This window comes from Hyla sarda, chromosome 3 (genome assembly GCF_029499605.1).
Source record: "Hyla sarda isolate aHylSar1 chromosome 3, aHylSar1.hap1, whole genome shotgun sequence".
NCBI classification, from domain to species: Eukaryota; Metazoa; Chordata; class Amphibia; order Anura; family Hylidae; genus Hyla; species Hyla sarda.
Window position 1 is genome coordinate 423,864,236 of NC_079191.1, and position 19,756 is coordinate 423,883,991.

The window sequence follows — 19,756 nt, forward strand, 5'->3', positions numbered from 1 at the left end:
AATTTTGTAACTTTTGGGGGCTTCCGTTTCTACACAGTAAATTTTTTGGTAAAAATGACACCTTCTCTTTATTCTGTAGGTCCACACAAGGGGTACAGTGAGCCTTAACACCCCACAGGTGTTTGACGACTTTCGTTAAAGTAAGAGGATGTGTAAATGATATTTTTTTCCCACTAAAATGCAGTTTTTTCCCCAAATTTTACAATGCCCCCCAAAATTTGTAACCCCATTTCTTCTGAGTATGGAAATATCCCATATGTGGATGTAAAGTGCTCTGCTGGCAAACTACAATGCTCAGAAGAGAAGGAGCGCCATTGAGCTTTCGGAGAGAGAATTTGTTTGGAATGGAAGTAGGGGCCATGTGCGTTTACAAAGCCCCCCGTGGTGTCAGAACAGTTGACTCCCCATATGGGACCCCATTTTGGAAACTACAACCCTCACAGAATTTAATAAGGGGTGCAGTGAGCATTTACACCCCACTGGCGTTTGACAGATCTTTGGAACAGTGGGCTGTGCAAATTGTTCCAAAAATCTGTCAGACACCTGTGGGGCGTAAATGCTCATTTTACATTACATGAGGGGTGTAGTTTACAAACTGGGGTCACATGTGTGTGTGGTTGGGGGGGTTCATTGTTCTGGCACCATCCGGACCAATTTTCTCTCCATAAACCCAATGGCACTCCTCTTCTGAGCATTGTAGTGCGCCCGCAGAGCACTTTACATCCACAAATGAGGTATGTTCTTACTCAGAAGAAATGGGGTTACACATATTGTTTTTTTTTTTTAACTTATTTTCCCTTGTGGAAAATTTAGGGTAACACCAGCATTTTAGTGGAAAACTTTTTTTTTTTCATTTTCCCATCCAACTTTAACAAAAATTTGTCAAACACCTGTGGGGTGTTAAGGCTCACTATACCCCTTGTTACGTTCCGTGGGGGTTGTAGTTTCCAAAATGGGGTCACACGTGGGTATTTATTTTTTTGCGTTCATGTCAGAACCGCTGTAAAATCAGCCACCCTTGTGCAAATCACCAATTTAGGCCTTAAATGTACATAGTGCGCTCTCACTCCTGAGCCTTGTTGTGCACCTGCAGAGCATATTACGTCCACATTTGGGGTATTTCCGTACTCAAGAGGAATTGTGTTACAAATTTTCCTTTTACCTCTTGTGAAAATGAACAACAACTTACCCCAGGTTCCATCGGGAAAATAACGATCCACAAGATGTTCTAAAAAACAATAATAAAAATTACAATGAGAATAAGCAATAACGTACTTCTGGTAACATATAATCAGAAGTCCCCAGAAAATCTAGCGTATATTTGAGTAATCTAAAGTTAAATGCAAGAACAGCTAGCATGAAAGAGACTAATTTTATTAAACAGCTACGGTATAATCACTTCAGTGAACATCTACAGGGACATTTTGAATATATAGATGGGTATATGGTAACCAACCATACTAGTATATGACTGATCGGGCTCCCTCCCCCACCCCCTCCCCTGAATATAATGATACAGACTTAACAATTACATTGCGCTGCACTGCTAAAGAAAAATGCCAACAGGACAATATGTCTAAACATACCCTTACATTAACACTTGTTGCAAAGGGAATTAATTCCCTAAGCACAAGGATGTGCACGATAGGCACATATGTGCGGGTGTGAGACCGGAATTATTTCTAAGTGCAGTGACATGCGCAAAATAAACATACCCAGATCGGACCCGGTTCAGGCGCAAGTCGGAGAAGCTGAAGAAATCTAAGTCCTGTGACATGCGCGAGATGACCAGCGAAGGAGATCGCGCGAGACATGCGATCAGATACGTTATCTGGTCACATGATAATAACAAAGAGAAAAAGGTGAACCGGATTGGACCACAAATCACGCGATAAGGGAGATTATGACGTGGCACTACTCTATTGGAGGGGGACGGGACGGAAGTGAGGAGGATCCGAGGCCATATAAACTAGTGATTGGCGTCCGGAGCTCAGTAGCCTCGCAACCCTTGACAAAGCGGATTCTTCCGCGAAACGTCGGGGAGGTTCTGAATGAGTTTTAACCAGCGGCAGGCTGAATTATAAGAGGACTGGTAGTTCATGGTTAGGTGATGCAGATACTACAGCACACCAATCATATACAATAATCAAGCACCATAGCTCCAGTGATACCGGACACAGTAGGGGATCAAAATAATATCCCCTCTGAAGTACAGCACTGCATTGCTGATAATTTTAAAACGTGTGAAGGGGTTATGAGATTTTACACAAATTCAATAAAAGTTGATTTTTAGGGGAGGGTATCTAGTAAGGGCTTATCCCCGAGAGGGGGCAACCCCTTAAAGGTTGATCAATACACAATTACCCTGAGACCCTCAGGGACTTTTTCTTGTTTGTTTTTCATATGACCTTAAATGTACATAGTGCACTCTCACTCCTGAGCCTTGTTGTGCGCCTGCAGAGCATTTTACGTCCACATTTGGGGTATTTCCGTACTCAAGAGGAATTGTGTTACAAATTTTCCTTTTACCTCTTGTGAAAATGAAAAGTAGGGGGCAACGCCAGCATATTAAACATTTTTTCTTTTTTTTTACACTATCAGGCTGGTGTAGACCCCAACTTTTCCTTTTCATATGAGGTAAAAGGAGAAAAAGCCCCCCAAAATTTGTAACTCAATTACTCCCGAGTACGGAAATACCTCGTATGTGGCCCTAAACTGTTTCCTTGAAAAACGACAGGGCTCCGAAGTGAGAGAGCGCCATGCGCATTTGAGGCCTAAATTAGGGATTTGCATAGGGGTGGACTCGGATGCAAGCGTTACAATTGCCACCACTAACAAAATATTCTACGCCAGTGATTCCCAAACAGGGTGTCTCCAGCTTTTGCTCAAAACTCCCAGTATGCCGGGACAGTCAGTGGCTGTCCGGCAATGCTGGGAGTTGTTGTTTTACAACAGCTGGATGCTCCGTTTTGGAAACAGTGCCGTACAAGACGTTTTTTCATTTTTATTGGGGGGTGTTTTACCCTTTATTATGTGTTAGTGTAGTGTTTTTAGAGTACATTCACACCTGCGGGGGTTACGGTAAGTTTCCTGCTAGGAGTTGGAGCTGTGGTGGAAAATTTGCCGCAGCTTAAACTTAAAGCAGGAAACTCACTGTAAACCCACCCGTGTGATTGTGCCCTGTACATTCACATGGGGGGGGGGGGGGGGGGAACCTCCAGCTGTTGCAAAATTACAACTCGCAGCATGCACTTGCAGACTGTGCATGCTGGGAGTTATAGTTTAGCAACAGCTGGAGGCGCACTGGTTGGAAACCTGGAGTTGGGTACTGTTACCTAACTCAGTATTTTCCAACCAGTGTGCCTCCAGCTGTTGCAAAAATACAACTCCTGGCATGTACTTATCGCCGAAGGGCATGCTGGGCGTTGTGGTTATGCAACAGCTGGAGACACGCAACTACAATTCCCAGCATACCGAGACAGCCGTTTGCATGTGCATGCTGGGAGTTGTAGTTTTGCAAGATTTAGAGGGCCATGGTTTGTAGACCACCGCACAGTTATCTCCAAACTGTGGCCCTCCAGATGTTGCATAACTACAAATCCCAGCATGCCCAGACAGCAAACTGTTGGACTGAAAACACGTGGTGTTCGGCAAAGTCATTGAAGGCTACGAAGTTGTAAAGAAGTAAATCTAAATCTTGCAGAACTACAAATCCCAGCATGCCCAAACAGCAAACGATTGTGTAAGAGTGCTGGGAATTGTAGTTTTGCAACTTCTGGAGGGCTACAGATTAGAGACCACTGTACAGTGGTCTCCAAACTGTGGCCTTCCAAATGTTGCTAGGCAACAACTCATCGCGTCCGTTGCAGGATCGCCGCCGCCTCATGCAGAGGAGCCACCCGCCGCCGATCGTCGCCGCTCCCAGCACAGTTCCCCCACTCTGCCTGGAATACCGTGGGTGGGCAGAGCGGGGGAACCAAACTTTAACCCCCCCTGCCCCCGATCTGCTATTGGTCGGTCGCTTCTGACCGACCAATAGCAGGGATAGGAGGGGTGGCACCCCTGCCACCTCACTCCTATCCCTTCAGGGGAATCTGGGGTGTCTTGGATAGCAACGTTCCTCCTTATTTATGGATCACTGGAGACCCGTATGACCCAGAATCGCCGCAGATCGCTGGTCTGAATTGAGCGACGATTTGCGACAATCCCCTCCAGGCGTTGGCACGGGATGCCTGCTGAATTAGCAGCGGGGACCGGATTTACCACGGGCGTACAGGTATGTCCTGAATGATAGGGCATGCAGGGGGTATGCATACGCCCTGCATCCCCAAGAGGTTAAAAATTAAAGAAGCCATCTGATTGGTTGTTATAGGCAACTGGTCCAATTTTCCTCTTCACAGGTTTTGATAAATCTCCTGCAATGTTTTTGGCAAAAATGCCACAAAGATGGCATCTTGGGAGAAAACAAATGAGGGGGCAGTTTTTTAAGGTGTTTTCTTTTTTTTTTTTTTGGCCAAAAAGACCTCAAACTAAAATTGTGTCTGTTCCTAGGCTGGGATTAAACACAATTTACGTGTGGTGTTTTTTAAAGGAGTACTGCAGCGGCATATAACTTATCCCCCATCCGCAGGATAGGTGATAAGTGTTCGAGCGCTGAGGGTCCGACCGCCGGGACCCCCGCGATCTTTCATACGGGACCCAGCACTGCTGCGGCTCTGTGCGTCTATTGCTTGTGTCGTCGATCTCACTGAGGTCGACAGACTTGCCCCCTCCATTCAGTTCTATGGGAGAGGCGGGGATGCGCTAAAGCTGCCTCTCCATCTCTCATGGAGGGGTCGTGAGGCACGGCCGACATGCCTCCTATACGGGGAGAGTAACAACAGAGCCAGGGCCCGCTACAGGAGATCAAGGGGTGTCCCAGCGGTCGGACTCCTCGCGATCAAACACTTATCCCCTATCCTGCGGATGGCTGCGCTGCCTGGACGTCTAACGACTGACGTTCTTCTGCTCCGCAACGTCAGGGGCGTCATTCGTCAGATGTCCGGGCAGCCAGCGATGCTCATTGCTCATTGAGCCTCCTGAAGGCCCAGGCTGTTGAGGTCACCAAATGATATTACAAATACTGAGTGTCTGGTTAGGAGAAACAAATATAACACACCCACACGGAGTAGCACCATTTTAATAAAAATTGCCAAAAATCCCTTGGATAACAGCAGAATATGTTAAAAAGCTTTTCTTTTTTCCCCCCAGCCAATCAGAGAGCAGCACTACTCAAATAGAACTCCCAGGAGGTAACAGCGTGTCACACATGTGATGTCATAACCATTGTCCACCAGGGAGCAGCACTGAGCAGAAATAACACGGCTCCTGCTCATTGTTCATCAGTCAGAGGCCGATGCTGGACGCTGTACCCGGGAATGGAGACTCATACACATGACTGTGACTGCCGGTAAGTGTCATATTGTTGTGTCCTAAAGGTCTTTAGTGCAGTTCCATGTGCATTTCTATAATAAACATGTAGATAATCTATCTTTTCTTTTCCTATCTTAGATGCAGTATTTCCAGCATGTGGAGTCGCATTTCCGGACCTACAGCAAGAAGTTGGATGAAGACATAACCCCTGGAATCACGCACATACACAGACACTTTGCCCAAATTCTAGAGGTAACCTCCTTTAGTATGCCCAGAGGAAGGGCAGTACAGTAGCCATGGATTCCCTACAGGTTTCCTCCCCTCTGGAGGTTTTTCCTGTCCTGAGTATTAGTTACTGTTCGCTCTTAGTGAGTGATGGAGGTTACATAAAATCCCTACACAAACATTGTAAGAAATAATAAATAAAGTTCACCCTTTTTTAAACCATTCTTTGACTTGTTTGACTCATTTATTTATTTCTGTGTGCGAAAAATCAGGTTAGCAAAATGGATGACATGAGTTTTTATTCTATTTTAAGTGTCCAAAGCTTCTCTCCTGCGCGATCTGCACAATGTGGTGCGGAGAGAGGCAGCTGATGCTGAGTGGTACAGTTACCGTATTGCATACCGTACCATGTATGGTGGTCCCCAAAGTCATAGTTACATTCAGATAGGGTCCCCCAGGTGGGACAGTCCCTAGTCGCCTCCTCTACTCTAATTCTATAATGTTTATATGTACATATTTAATAATGTATATTTAATATAATGTATAGTATACTTACCTTGTTAGCGTCGCAGGACCTTCGGTCATGTGACCATGTTAATTCCTCTATGGTATGTTGGAGGACCTTTGGAGGTCCTTGGGTCACATGTTTACCCATAATTCTATGTAATGGTGATTGACAGAAGTATTGGACCAATTAGCTGTCACGATTCGGCTAGCTGGAGGTGGATCCTCTGTGCCAGAGAGGGATTGGCGTGGACCGTGTCGGTGGACCGGTTCTAAGTTTCTACTGGTATTCACCAGAGCCTGCCGCAAAGCGGGATGGTCTTGCAGCGGCGGTAGCAACCAGGTCGTATCCACCAGCAACGGCTCAACCTCTCTGACTGCTGAAGATAGGCGCGGTACAAGGGAGTAGACAAGAGCAAGGTCGGACGTAGCAGAAGGTCAGGGCAGGCAGCAAGGATCGTAGTCAGGGGCAACGGCAGGAGGTCTGGAACACAGGCTAGGAACACACAAGGAAACGCTTTCACTGGCACAATGGCAACAAGATCCGGCGAGGGAGTGCAGGGGAAGTGAGGTATAAGTAGGGAGTGCACAGGTGAGAATACTGATTAGGCCTGCTGCGCCAATCAGTGGCGCAGCGGCCCTTTAAATGGCAGAGACCCGGCGCGCGCGCGCCCTAAGGAGCGGGGCCGCGCGCGCCGGGACAACACAGACGGGGAACGGGTCAGGTACGGGAGCCGAGATGCGCATCGCGAGCGGGCGCGTCCCGCATCGCGAATCGCATCCCGGCTGGGAGTAATATCGCAGCGCACCCGGTCAGCAGGTCTGACCGGGGCGCTGCGAATGAGAGAACGCTGCGAGCGCTCCGGGGAGGAGCGGGGACCCGGAGCGCTCGGCGTAACATTAGCTCTAGTCCAGCCCCTGCCCATATAAGGGAGCTGTAGCCAATTATCGCTCTCTTGGGTTGCTGCTATCGTGGATGCCGGACTAGCAGGACGGATCTGCGCAACTTTCAAAGACACGCTAGGCCAGAAAACCTACCGGCCTCAGCCTAAACTAAACCGTGAGTTCTAAATTAGACGCCCCCCAGACTGCTGTCTCTTACAGAGTTTTATGCCCAGAAATGGTTGGCTACTCACTTTGTCAATAAATTCTCAGCCTAGTTATGAAGACAATCGGGGAGATTTATCACAACCTGTGGAGAGGAAAAGTTAACCAGTTGCCCATAGCAACTGTCACGATTCGGCAGGCTGAAGGTGGATCCTCTGTGCCAGAGAGGGATAGGCGTGGACCGTGCTAGTGGACCGGTTCTAAGCTGCTACTGGTTTTCACCAGAGCCCGCCGCAAAGCGGGATGGTCTTGCAGCGGCGGTAGCAACCAGGTCGTATCCACTAGCAACGGCTCAACCTCTCTGACTGCTGAAGATAGGCGCGGTACAAGGGAGTAGACAAGAGCAAGGTCGGACGTAGCAGAAGGTCGGGGCAGGCAGCAAGAATCGTAGTCAATATGGCAATAGCAGGAGGTCAAGTACACAGTATGGACAAACACAGTAAACGCTTTCTCTAGGCACTAAGGCAACAAGAACCGGCAGGGGAGTGCAGGGGCAGTGATCAGATATAGTCTGGGAGCAGGTGGAAGCCAATTAAGCTAATTGGGCCAGGCACCAATCATTGGTGCACTGGCCCTTTAAGTCTCAGAGAGCTGGCGCGCGCGCACCCTAGAGAGCGGAGCCGCGCGCGCCAGCACATGACAGCAGGGGACCGGGACGGGTAAGTGACCTGGGATGCGATTCGCGAGCGGGCGCGTCCCGCTGTGCGAATCGCATCCCCGACGGCCATGACAGTGCAGCGCTCCCGGTCAGCGGGACTGACCGGGGCGCTGCGGGGAGAGAGACGCCGTGAGCGCTCCGGGGAGGAGCGGGGACCCGGAGCGCTAGGCGTAACAGCAACCAATCAGATCACTTCTTTTCAGAGGTCTTAACTCCTTTAGGACCCGGGGTTTTTACATTTTTGCACTTTTGTTTTTCCCTCCTCACCTTTAAAAAATCATAGCTCTTTCAATTTTACACCTAAAAATCCATATGATGGCTTATTTTTTGCGCCATTGTAATGACATCAGTAATTTTACCAAAAATCTACGACGAAACGGAGAAAAAAATCATTGTGCGACAAAATAAAAAAAAACACAAAATTTTGTACCTTTGGGGGGCTTCCGTTTCTACACAGTACATTTTTTGGTAAAAATGACACCTTCTCTTTATTCTGTAGGTCCATACAAGGGGTACAGTGAGCCTTAACACCTCACAGGTGTTTGACGACTTTCGTTAAAGTCAGAGGATGTGTAAATGACATTTTTTTCCCACTAAAATGCTGTTTTTTCCCCAAATTTTACATTTTTACAAGGGGTGATAGGAGAAAATGCCCCCCAAAATTTGTAACCCCTTTTCTTCTGAGTATGGAAATATCCCATATTTGGATGTAAAGTGCTCTGCTGGCAAACTACAATGCTCAGAAGAGAAGGAGTGCCATTGAGCTTTTGGAGAGAGAATTTGTTTGGAATGGAAGTAGGGGGCCATGTGCGTTTACAAAGCCCCCCGTGGTGCCAGAACAGTGGACTCCCCATATGTGACCCCATTTTGGAAACTACAACCCTCACAGAATTTAATAAGGGGTGCAGTGAGCATTTACACCCCACTGGCGTTTGACAGATCTTTGGAACAGTGGGCTGTGCAAATTGTTCCAAAAATCTGTCAGACATCTGTGGGGCGTAAATGCTCATTTTACATTACATGAGGGGTGTAGTTTCCAAACTGGGGTCACATGTGTGTGTGGTTGGGGGGGTTCATTGTTCTGGCATCATCCGGACCAATTTTCTCTCCAAAAACCCAATGGCACTCCTCTTCTGAGCATTGTAGTGCGCCCGCGTTACAATTACAATTGCCACCACTATCAAAAATATTCTACGCCAGTGATTCCCAAACAGGGTGCCTCCAGCTTTTGCTCTAAACTCCCAGTATGCCAGGACAGTCAGTGGCTGTCCGGCAATGCTGGGAGTTGTTGTTTTACATTAGCTGGAGGCTCCGTTTTGGAAACAGTGCCGTATGAGATGTTTTTCATTTTTATTGGGGGGTGTTTTACCCTTTATTATGTGTTAGTGTAGTGTTTTTAGGGTACATTCACACCTGCGGGGGTTTACGATAAGTTTCCTGCTAGGAGTTGGAGCTGTGGTGGAAAATTTGCCGCAGCTTAAACTTAAAGCAGGAAACTCACTGTAAACCCACCCGTGTGATTGTGCCCTGTACATTCACATGGGGGGGGGGGGGGAACCTCCAGCTGTTGCAAAATTACAACTCGCAGCATGCACTTGCAGACTGTGCATGCTGGGAGTTATAGTTTAGCAACAGCTGGAGGCGCACTGGTTGGAAACCTGGAGTTGGGTACTGTTACCTAACTCAGTATTTTCCAACCAGTGTGCCTCCAGCTGTTGCAAAAATACAACTCCTGGCATGTACTTATCGCCGAAGGGCATGCTGGGAGTTGTGGTTATGCAACAGCTGGAGACACGCAACTACAATTCCCAGCATACCGAGACAGCCGTTTGCATGTCCATGCTGGGAGTTGTAGTTTTGCAAGATTTAGAGGGCCATGGTTTGTAGACCACCGCACAGTTATCTCCAAACTGTGGCCCTCCAGATGTTGCAGAACTACAAATCCCAGCATGCCCAGACAGCAAACTGTTGGACTGAAAACACGTGGTGTTCGGCAAAGTCATTGAAGGCTACGAAGTTGTAAAGAAGTAAATCTAAATCTTGCAGAACTACAAATCCCAGCATGCCCAAACAGCAAACGATTGTGTAAGAGTGCTGGGAATTGTAGTTTTGCAACTTCTGGAGGGCTACAGATTAGAGACCACTGTACAGTGGTCTCCAAACTGTGGCCTTCCAAATGTTGCTAGGCAACAACTCATCGCGTCCGTTGCAGGATCGCCGCCGCCTCATGCAGAGGAGCCACCCGCCGCCGATCGTCGCCGCTCCCAGCACAGTTCCCCCGCTCTGCCTGGAATACCGTGGGTGGGCAGAGCGGGGGAACCAAACTTTAACCCCCCCTGCCCCCGATCTGCTATTGGTCGGTCTCTTCTGACCGACCAATAGCAGGGATAGGAGGGGTGGCACCCCTGCCACCTCACTCCTATCCCTTCAGGGGAATCTGGGGTGTCTTGGATAGCAACGTTCCTCCTTATTTATGGATCACTGGAGACCCGTATGACCCAGAATCGCCGCAGATCGCTGGTCTGAATTGAGCGACGATTTGCGACAATCCCCTCCAGGCGTTGGCACGGGATGCCTGCTGAATTAGCAGCGGGGACCGGATTTACCACGGGCATACAGGTATGTCCTGAATGATAGGGCATGCAGGGGGTATGCATACGCCCTGCATCCCCAAGAGGTTAAAAATTAAAGAAGCCATCTGATTGGTTGTTATAGGCAACTGGTCCACTTTTCCTCTTCACAGGTTTTGATAAATCTCCTGCAATGTTTTTGGCAAAAATGCCACAAAGATGGCATCTTGGGAGAAAACAAATGAGGGGGCAGTTTTTTAAGGTGTTTTCTTTTTTTTTTTTTTTGGCCAAAAAGACCTCAAACTAAAATTGTGTCTGTTCCTAGGCTGGGATTAAACACAATTTAAGTGTGTTTTTTAAAGGAGTACTGCAGCGGCATATAACTTATCCCCCATCCGCAGGATAGGTGATAAGTGTTCGAGCGCTGAGGGTCCGACCGCCGGGACCCCCGCGATCTTTCATACGGGACCCAGCACTGCTGCGGCTCTGTGCGTCTATTGCTTGTGTCGTCGATCACACTGAGGTCGACAGACTTGCCCCCTCCATTCAGTTCTATGGGAGAGGCGGGGATGCGCTAAAGCTGCCTCTCCATCTCCCATGGAGGGGTCGTGAGGCACGGCCAACATGCCTCCTACACGGGGAGAGTAACGGCAGAGCCATTGCCTGCTACAGGAGATCAAGGGGTGTCCCAGCGATCGGACTCCTCGCGATCAAACACTTATCCCCTATCCTGCGGATGGCTGCGCTGCCTGGACGTCTAACGACTGACGTTCTTCTGTCCGCAACGTCAGGGGCATCATTCGTCAGATGTCCCGGCAGCCAGCGATGCTTATTGCTCATTGAGCCTCCTGAAGGCCCAGGCTGTTGAGGCCACCAAATGATATTACAAATACTGAGTGTCTGGTTAGGAGAAACAAATATAACACACCCACACGGAGTAGCGCCATTTTAATAAAAATTGCCAAAAATCCCTTGGATAACAGCAGAATATGTTAAAAAGCTTTTCTTTTTCCCCCCCCAGCCAATCAGAGAGCAGCACTACTCAAATAGAACTCCCAGGAGGAGCAGCGTGTCACACATGTGATGTCATAACCATTGTCCACCAGAGAGCAGCACTGAGCAGAAATAACACGGCTCCTGCTCATTGTTCATCAGTCAGAGGCCGATGCTGGACGCTGTACCCGGGAATGGAGACTCAGACACATGACTGTGACTGCTGGTAAGTGTCATATTGTTGTGTCCTAAAGGTCTTTAGTGCAGTTCCATGTGCATTTCTATAATAAACATGTAGATAATCTATCTTTTCTTTTCCTATCTTAGATGCAGTATTTCCAGCATGTGGAGTCGCATTTCCGGACCTACAGCAAGAAGTTGGATGAAGACATAACCCCTGGAATCACGCACATACACAGACACTTTGCCCAAATTCTAGAGGTAACCTCCTTTAGTATGCCCAGAGGAAGGGCAGTACAGTAGCCATGGATTCCCTACAGGTTTCCTCCCCTCTGGAGGTTTTTCCTGTCCTGAGTATTAGTTACTGTTCGCTCTTAGTGAGTGATGGAGGTTACATAAAATCCCTACACAAACATTGTAAGAAATAATAAATAAAGTTCACCCTTTTTTAAACCATTCTTTGACTTGTTTGACTCATTTATTTATTTCTGTGTGCGAAAAATCAGGTTAGCAAAATGGATGACATGAGTTTTTATTCTATTTTAAGTGTCCAAAGCTTCTCTCCTGCGCGATCTGCACAATGTGGTGCGGAGAGAGGCAGCTGATGCTGAGTGGTACAGTTACCGTATTGCATACCGTACCATGTATGGTGGTCCCCAAAGTCATAGTTACATTCAGATAGGGTCCCCCTGGTGGGACAGTCCCTAGTCGCCTCCTCTATTCTAATTCTATAATGTTTATATGTACATATTTAATAATGTATATTTAATATAATGTATAGTATACTTACCTTGTTAGCGTCGCAGGACCTTCGGTTATGTGACCATGTTAATTCCTCTATGGTATGTTGGAGGACCTTTGGAGGTCCTTGGGTCACATGTTTACCCATAATTCTATGTAATGGTGATTGACAGAAGTATTGGACCAATTAGCTGTCACGATTCGGCTAGCTGGAGGTGGATCCTCTGTGCCAGAGAGGGATTGGCGTGGACCGTGTCGGTGGACCGGTTCTAAGTTTCTACTGGTATTCACCAGAGCCTGCCGCAAAGCGGGATGGTCTTGCAGCGGCGGTAACAACCAGGTCGTATCCACCAGCAACGGCTCAACCTCTCTGACTGCTGAAGATAGGCGCGGTACAAGGGAGTAGACAAGAGCAAGGTCGGACGTAGCAGAAGGTCAGGGCAGGCAGCAAGGATCGTAGTCAGGGGCAACGGCAGGAGGTCTGGAACACAGGCTAGGAACACACAAGGAAACGCTTTCACTGGCACAATGGCAACAAGATCCGGCGAGGGAGTGCAGGGGAAGTGAGGTATAAGTAGGGAGTGCACAGGTGAGAATACTGATTAGGCCTGCTGCGCCAATCAGTGGCGCAGCGGCCCTTTAAATGGCAGAGACCCGGCGCGCGCGCGCCCTAAGGAGCGGGGCCGCGCGCGCCGGGACAACACAGACGGGGAACGGGTCAGGTACGGGAGCCGAGATGCGCATCGCGAGCGGGCGCGTCCCGCATCGCGAATCGCATCCCGGCTGGGAGTAATATCGCAGCGCACCCGGTCAGCAGGTCTGACCGGGGCGCTGCGAATGAGAGAACGCTGCGAGCGCTCCGGGGAGGAGCGGGGACCCGGAGCGCTCGGCGTAACATTAGCTCTAGTCCAGCCCCTGCCCATATAAGGGAGCTGTAGCCAATTATCGCTCTCTTGGGTTGCTGCTATCGTGGATGCCGGACTAGCAGGACGGATCTGCGCAACTTTCAAAGACACGCTAGGCCAGAAAACCTACCGGCCTCAGCCTAAACTAAACCGTGAGTTCTAAATTAGACGCCCCCCAGACTGCTGTCTCTTACAGAGATTTATGCCCAGAAATGGTTGGCTACTCACTTTGTCAATAGATTCTCAGCCTAGTTATGAAGACAATCGGGGAGATTTATCACAACCTGTGGAGAGGAAAAGTTAACCAGTTGCCCATAGCAACCAATCAGATCGCTTCTTTTCAGAGGTCTTAACTCCTTTAGGACCCGGGGTTTTTACATTTTTGCACTTTTGTTTTTCCCTCCTCACCTTTAAAAAATCATAGCTCTTTCAATTTTACACCTAAAAATCCATATGATGGCTTATTTTTTGCGCCATTGTAATGACATCAGTAATTTTACCAAAAATCTACGACGAAACGGAGAAAAAAAATCATTGTGCGACAATAAAAAAAAAAACACAAAATTTTGTACCTTTGGGGGGCTTCCGTTTCTACACAGTACATTTTTTGGTAAAAATGACACCTTCTCTTTATTCTGTAGGTCCATACAAGGGGTACAGTGAGCCTTAACACCCCACAGGTGTTTGACGACTTTCGTTAAAGTCAGAGGATGTGTAAATGACATTTTTTTCCCACTAAAATGCAGTTTTTTCCCCAAATTTTACATTTTTACAAGGGGTGATAGGAGAAAATGCCCCCCAAAATTTGTAACCCCTTTTCTTCTGAGTATGGAAATATCCCATATTTGGATGTAAAGTGCTCTGCTGGCAAACTACAATGCTCAGAAGAGAAGGAGCGCCATTGAGCTTTTGGAGAGAGAATTTGTTTGGAATGGAAGTATGGGGCCATGTGCGTTTACAAAGCCCCCCGTGGTGCCAGAACAGTGGACTCCCCATATGTGACCCCATTTTGGAAACTACAACCCTCACAGAATTTAATAAGGGGTGCAGTGAGCATTTACACCCCACTGGCGTTTGACAGATCTTTGGAACAGTGGGCTGTGCAAATTGTTCCAAAAATCTGTCAGACACCTGTGGGGCGTAAATGCTCATTTTACATTACATGAGGGGTGTAGTTTCCAAACTGGGGTCACATGTGTGTGTGGTTGGGGGGGTTCATTGTTCTGGCATCATCCGGACCAATTTTCTCTCCAAAAACCCAATGGCACTCCTCTTCTGAGCATTGTAGTGCGCCCGCGTTACAATTACAATTGCCACCACTATCAAAAATATTCTACGCCAGTGATTCCCAATCAGGGTGCCTCCAGCTTTTGCTCTAAACTCCCAGTATGTCTGGACAGTCAGTGGCTGTCCGGCAATGCTGGGAGTTGTTGTTTTACAACAGCTGGAGGCTCCGTTTTGGAAACAGTGCCGTACGAGATGTTTTTCATTTTTATTGGGGGGTGTTTTACCCTTTATTATGTGTTAGTGTAGTGTTTTTAGGGTACATTCACACCTGCGGGGGTTTACGATAAGTTTCCTGCTAGGAGTTGGAGCTGTGGTGGAAAATTTGCCGCAGCTTAAACTTAAAGCAGGAAACTCACTGTAAAACCAACTGTGTGATTGTGCCCTGTATATTCACATGGGGGGGGGGGGGAACCTCAAGCTGTTGCAAAACTACAACTCGCAGCATTCACTTGCAGACCGTGCATGCTGGGAGTTATAGTTTTGCAACAGCTGGAGGCGCACTGGTTGGAAACCTGGAGTTGGGTACTGTTACCTAACTCAGTATTTTCCAACCAGTGTGCCGCCAGCTGTTGAAAAAATACAACTCCTGGTATGTACTGATTGCCGAAGGGCATGCTGGGAGTTGTGGTTATGCAACAGCTGGAGGCACGCAACTACAACTCCCAGCATGCCGAGACAGCCGTTTGCATGTGCATGCTGGGAGTTGTAGTTTTGCAAGATTTAAAGGGCCGCGGTTTGTAGACCACCGCACAGTGATCTCCAAACTGTGGCCCTCCAGATGTTGCCAAACTACAAATCCCAGCATGTCCAGACAGCAAACTGCTGGACTGAAAAAACGTGGTGTTTGGCAAAGTCGTTGAAGGCTACGAAGTTGTAAAGAAGTAAATCTAAATCTTGCAGAACTACAAATCCCAGCATGCCCAAACAGCAAACGATTGTGTAAGAGTGCTGGGAGTTGTAGTTTTGCAACTTCTGGACGGCCACAGATTAGAGACCACTGTACAGTGGCCTCCAAACTGTGGCCTTCCAAATGTTGCTAGACAACAACTCATCGCATCCGTTGCAGGATCGCCGCCGCCGCATGCAGAGGAGCCACCCGCCGCCAATCGTCGCCGCTCCCAGCACAGTTCCCCCGCTCTGCCCGGAATACCGTGGGTGGGCAGAGCGGGGGAACCAAACTTTAAACCCCCCCCTGCCCCCGATTTGCTATTGGTCGGTCGTTTCTGACCGACCAATAGCAGGGATAGGAGGGGTGACACCCCTGCCACCTCACTCCTATCCCTTCATGGGAATCTGGGGTGTCTTGGACAGCAATGTTCCTCCTTATATATGGGTCACTGGAGACCCGTATGACCCAGAATCGCCGCAGATCGCTGGTCTGAATTGACCAACGATTTGCGACAATCCCCTCCAGGCGTTGGCACGGGATGCCTGCTGAATTAGCAGCGGGGACCGGATTTACCACGGGCGTACAGGTATGTCCTGAATGATAGGGGGTATGCATACGCCCTGCATCCCCAAGAGGTTAAAAATTAAAGAAGCCATCTGATTGGTTGTTATAGGCAACTGGATCACTTTTCCTCTTCACAGGTTTTGATAAATCTCCCGCAATGTTTTTGGCAAAAATGCCACAAAGATGGCATCTTGGGAGAAAACAAATGAGGGGGCAGTTTTTTAAGGTGTATTTTTTTTGGGGGGGCCAAAAAGACCTCAAACTAAAATTGTGTCTGTTCCTAGGCTGGGATTAAACACAATTTACATGTGTTTTTTAAAGTTGTACCGCAGCGGCATATAACTTATCCCCCATCCGCAGGATAGGTGATAAGTGTTTGAGCACTGAGAGTCCGACCGCCGGGACCCCCCGCGATCTTCCATACGGGACCCAGCACTGCTGCGGCTCTGTGCGTCTAGTGCTTGTGTCGTGGATCTCACTGAGGTCGACAGACTTGCCCCCTCCATTCAGTTCTATGGGAGAGGCGGGGATGCGCGAAAGCTGCCTCTCCATCTCTCATGGAGGGGTCGTGAGGCACGGCCATCATGTCTCCTACACGGGGAGAGAAACAGCAGAGCCAGGGCCCGCTACAGGAGAACAAGGGTGTCCCAGCGGTCGGACTCCTCGCGATCAAACACTTATCCCCTATCCTGTGGATGGCTGCGCTGCCTGGACGTCTGACGACTGACGTTCTTCTGCTCCGCAACGTCAGGGGCGTCATTTGTCAGATGTCCGGGCAGCCAGCGATGCTTATTGCTCATTGAGCCTCCTGAAGGCCCAGGCTGTTGGGGCCACCAAATGATATTACAAATACTGAGTGTCTGGTTAGGAGAAACAAATATAACGCACCCACAGGGAGTAGCGTCATTTTAATAAAAATTGCCAAAAATCCCTTAGATAACAGTCAGGCAGAATATGTTAAAAAGTTTTTTTTTTCTTTTTTCTTCCAGCCAATCAGAGAGCAGCACTACTCAAATAGAACTCCCAGGAGGTAACAGCGTGTCACACATGTGATGTCATAACCATTGTCCACCAGGGAGCAGCACTGAGCAGAAATAACACGGCTCCTGCTCATTGTTCATCAGTCAGAGGCCGATGCTGGACGCTGTACCCGGGAATGGAGACTCAGACACATGACTGTGACTGCCGGTAAGTGTCATATTGTTGTGTCCTAAAGGTCTTTAGTGCAGTTCCATGTGCATTTCTATAATAAACATGTAGATAATCTATCTTTTCTTTTCCTATCTTAGATGCACTATTTCCAGCATGTGGAGTCGCATTTCCGGACCTACAGCAAGAAGTTGGATGAAGACATAACCCCTGGAATCACGCACATACACAGACACTTTGCCCAAATTCTAGAGGTAACCCCCTTTAGTATGCCCAGAGGAAGGGCAGTACAGTAGCCATGGATTCCCTACAGGTTTCCTCCCCTCTGGAGGTTTTTCCTGTCCTGAGTATTAGTTACTGTTCGCTCTTAGTGAGTGATGGAGGTTACATAAAATCCCTACACAAACATTGTAAGAAATAAGAAATAAAGTTCCCCCTTTTTTAAACCATTCTTTGACTTGTTTGACTCATTTATTTATTTCTGTGTCCGAAAAATCAGGTTAGCAAAATGGATGACATGAGTTTTTTTCTATTTTAAGTGTCCAAAGCTTCTCTCCTGCGCGATCTGCACAATTTGGTGCGGAGAGAGGCAGCTGATGCTGGGTGCGACAGTTACCGTGGCAACCGTAGCACACCCGGCAAGTTCCGGACAGTACACAAGCTTTTTCTGATAAATGAGACTCATGCAGGGAACTTGCTAGGGGTCATACGGTTGTGTGGTGTCCCGGTACCGTATTGCATACTGTACCATGTATGGTGGTCCCCAAAGTCATAGTTACATTCAGGTAGGGTCCCCCAGGTGGGACAGTCCCTAGTCGCCTCCTCTACTCTAATTCTATAATGTTTATATGCAGGGACGTGCACACATAGGGGTAAAAGTAGGGTTGCCACCCTGCCGGTATTTTACCGGCATAGCCGGTATTTTCATCTACATTCCGGGCTGTGCCGGTAAATTTGGATGAAAAATACCGGCCATGCAATGGCCGGTATTATTCATTCACTGACAGGGGCGGACGGAGCAGCATCCCCAGAAGAGCACTGCTTTCATGACCGGCCGTACAATGCCCAGGTCTGACACCACCAGCCTGTGACAGGGAGAGCTCCGTGCGATGACAGGAAGAGATTGTACAGTGCTGGGGAGGGGGCGTGACCTCCTGTCTCCTCTCTCCCCCTCCTTCTCTCTGCCCCTTGCAGTTTTACAACCCTCCATAGGCAGAGCAGGGAGGGGAGAGGAGAGGCTGTGTATCCTGTCTCCCTCTGGTGCGCAGGGCGGGTGAGTGTCTGTGTTTACATGTGTCTGTGCATGTGTCTCTGTGTGTCTGTATATATGTCTGTGTTTATATATGTGTGTGTGTGTGTGTGTGTGTGTGTGTGTGTGTGTGTGTGGGGGGGGGGGGGGGGGGGGTAAACTGCCTAATCTGGGGGACAACTATGCTCCTAATCTGGGGGACAACTATGCTCCTAATCTGGGGGACAACTGTGCTCCTAATCTGGGGGACAACTGTGCTCCTAATCTGGGGGACAACTGTGCTCCTAATCTGGGGGACAACTATGCTGCCTAATCTGGGGGACAACTGTGCTCCTAATCTGGGGGACAACTGTGCTCCTAATCTGGGGGACAACTGTGCTCCTAATCTGGGGGACAATATGCTGCCTAATCTGGGTTACATCTATGCTGCCTAATCTGGGTTACATCTATGCTGCCTAATCTGGGTTACATCTATGCTGCCTAATCTGGGGGACAACTATGCTCCTAATCTGGGGGACAACTATGCTCCTCTAATCTGGGGGACAACTATGCTCCTAACCTGGGGGACAACTATGCTGCCTAATCTGGGGGACAACTATGCTGCCTAATCTGGGGGACAACTATGCTCCTAATCTGGGGGACAACTATGCTGCTTTATCTGGGGGACAATTATGCTGCCTAATCTCGGGGACAACTATGCTCCTAATTTGGGGGACAACTATGCTCCTAATTTGGGGGACAACTATGCTGCCTGATCTGGGGGACAACTATTCTGCCTGATCTGGGGGACAACTATGCTGCCTGATCTGGGGGACAATTATGCTCCTTATTTGGGGGACAACTATGCTGCCTGATCTGGGGGACAACTATGCTGCCTGATCTGGGGGACAATTATGCTGCCTGATCTGGGGGACAACTATGCTCCTAATTTGGGGGACAACTATGCTGCCTGATCTGGGGGACAACTATGCTGCCTGATCTGGGGGACAATTATGCTGCCTGATCTGGGGGACAACTATGCTCCTAATTTGGGGGACAACTATGCTGCCTGATCTGGGGGACAACTATGCTCCTAATTTGGGGGACAACTATGCTGCCTAATCTGGGGGACATCTGTGCTCCTAATCTGGGGGACAACTATGCTGCCTGATCTGGGGGACAACTATGCTGCCTAATCTGGGGAAAAACTACCCGGCCCTCCACAATACTTTTAGTTTCTCATGTGGCCCCATGGGATAAATAATTGCCCCCCCCCATTCCTCCTCAACCCCGGACATTCCTTAACCTGGAGCCGCCCGGGGAAAGGAGAAAGTGAAGACAAGA

The 19,756-nt window shown here is 48.5% G+C and overlaps 3 long non-coding RNA genes across 3 annotated transcripts in view; all 3 read left to right on the forward strand.

Annotated features, from left to right (window-relative positions):
• The first annotated feature begins 5,261 nt into the window (after positions 1–5,261).
• On the forward strand, positions 5,262–5,860 carry LOC130363066 (uncharacterized). Its single transcript, XR_008891711.1, has 2 exons — positions 5,262–5,449; positions 5,551–5,860. It is a non-coding gene; the product is annotated as an uncharacterized LOC130363066 (long non-coding RNA).
• A 5,737-nt stretch (positions 5,861–11,597) lies between these two features.
• Positions 11,598–12,106, forward strand: LOC130363067 (uncharacterized). The gene is made up of 2 exons (XR_008891712.1): positions 11,598–11,695; positions 11,797–12,106. It is a non-coding gene; the product is annotated as an uncharacterized LOC130363067 (long non-coding RNA).
• A 7,332-nt stretch (positions 12,107–19,438) lies between these two features.
• LOC130363068 (uncharacterized) overlaps positions 19,439–19,756 on the forward strand; it is a 43,104-nt gene continuing 42,786 nt past the window's right edge. Inside the window, exon 1 of the long non-coding RNA XR_008891713.1 lies at positions 19,439–19,756. This exon is cut by the window's right edge and continues 5 nt beyond it. This is a non-coding gene — a long non-coding RNA (uncharacterized LOC130363068).